The sequence below is a fragment of the Chenopodium album genome, chromosome 9 (genome assembly GCF_948465745.1).
Source record: "Chenopodium album chromosome 9, dcCheAlbu1.1, whole genome shotgun sequence".
NCBI classification, from domain to species: Eukaryota; Viridiplantae; Streptophyta; class Magnoliopsida; order Caryophyllales; family Amaranthaceae; genus Chenopodium; species Chenopodium album.
In genome coordinates, this window is record NC_137842.1 from 10,276,744 (window position 1) to 10,279,114 (window position 2,371).

Genomic DNA, 2,371 nt, shown 5'->3' on the forward strand with positions numbered 1-2,371 from the left:
ATGCTAACTACCTGGATTGAGAATCTTAGGTAGCTCAAACTGGGTTAATTGTTGTCGTCCGGGGGTATGTAAGACCTTATAAGCATCTACCCATAACCGGGAGTTGTCTAATCTTAGACACGGTCTCTGCGAGATGACCGGGGGTTCGTCCTGACAAACCTTAGGAAGTGGATTGCGAGGCCACTAACGTTCCTTCCATGTCAGTTCTACTGTTTTGAAGGTTTTGAGTTTGAAATATTTATACTATTAAATTATTGATTATTTGAAGTTTATATATTATGATTGAAATTGAGTGATTTAATGTCGACATTCCTGTTTTAAGTTTAATTGAAATATATCATTGTTTGTATGGTTTGATGGTTTTAAGTGATTTCACTTGAGTTTTCAAGTTGTTTGTGGTTTCTTTATATTAATTTAAGTCTAAAATCTTCTATTTTTGATTTGAGGGAGAACTGCTAGTTGCTCCCCACTGATTGTGGAACGTTGTTATAATTTGCAGCTTTCATTTGTTTATTTGATCTCTTTGACGATGGGTTGGGGATTGAGAGTTTAGAACCTAACTTTTAGGCTTGTATGCCTCTTGTTGTTAGTTGATTTTTTAAGTACTTTGAATTTTGTTTGGTTTAATTTTTGTTTGGCCGATAAGGGTTGTTCTGCCCTTGGCTTTTGAATGTAATTGATTGGTATATGTTTAAGTTTGTTTGTTATTTTCTTTTGTTTACTTAGTTTGCGCTTATCTTAAACAACTTAATTTGGATGTGTGAATGAGTTAAATTTGACCTTTAGACCTAGGTTAAGCTTGACTTTTTCTAATCGAAGTTAAGTAGCCTCCCGTTCAGGCGTAATTTCGCTAACGCTTCCAGATCCAAAAGAATGGGGTGTTACATTTGGTATAAGAGCGAACGGTCCTTAAACTCTCACAGAGTTGCTACAAATTCTTGAGAAATGTGTAGTTGAATCAACGAACTGGAATTTGTGAAGCCTTGACCTTAGTGAGAGTTAATTGGGTAGGAAGGAAGGGTGCGTATCTATTTGTTAAATGTTAGGTAGACAATTTCGTCTATCTAAATTTGTGTACATGTTAGGGTATCTAGGGTTTTCTAGGTTGTTTCCAAGTTTCGAGGACGAAACTTTTATAAGGAGGGGTGATTGTAACACCCCGTATTTTCTAACCACTATTTTATGTGCATTTAAATCTATTAAACCTAATTTCTTATTTATATCCCAATTTCGAAAGTGAAATCTTTATTTAATTATTAAAATCGTTATTTTGATTTAAGGGTCATTATAAACTTTTGAAACCTTAATTATAATATTTTGACAGAGCAATTGAAATTATTATTTAAAAAGGTTTTATACTTGAGTTTTAATCATTTCAACTATATTTGACATGTCTGAATTGATATTAGCTTTAAATGGTGATTCGTTAAGCTTAAGCGTCAATTCAGTAAGTGTTTCTAAATTATATGTAATTTCAATATTTAACTTATCACAATTGATACGGGTCATCATGGGTAATTTCTTGAATAAAGTGCCAATTTGATAGGTATAAAATGATTATATGATTTTAAAGACGTTTTACGTTCAATCGTATTAATATCGATGTATAAAGTGGTATTGGGTGATTCCGTCAACTTGATTATCGAATTGATATTGTTTACAAACTAGTCTTTAATTTGTATTTATAAAACTCATTATAATGTCCTTTTATTAATTAGGTCATTATAAATGAATAATATTATTGATTTTGCATATCGCCTCTTTATATTGCTTTTCTGTAAAATATGAACTTTATATATATTTTTATTTAGTGATTTAAATTATTGTTTTCATTATTATTATTGTAATTACTATTTATATTATTATTGAGTCATCAATAATACAATCTATATTAATTTTTTTTATAAACATACTTTCAAATCGCCTCTCGTTACATCCCTTTCCTAGTCTAGTTTCGGGCCAACTAGACTTTGTTTATTAGTTGGGTTTCGCCTTAACACTTTCGTGACTAAATAGATTAAATAGACTTGTTTATTAGCTTTCCTAATCCCATTCTTAATCCTAAATTAATCATTCAATCAAACAAATAAGTGTAGCTTAAGTTAGGGTTTATATGAAGCTCATTTGAAGCCCATTTTCTCTCCCCTCTCACGGCAACCTTAAGGCTGATTACTGATCGGTTTCTGAAGTCTAAAACTCCCTAATTAATCATATAATAACACTTCCATTTACTCCTCTTTAAGTGGCTGTCCAAGACCCTTCTTCTTCCTCTCTTTTGAACATACAAAACAAGATGATTGAGCGTTCTTTTCGCTGCTCGCATCTCATCTGTTTATCTCCTTCTTTCCCTCAAAATTTTGGTATAATCTCA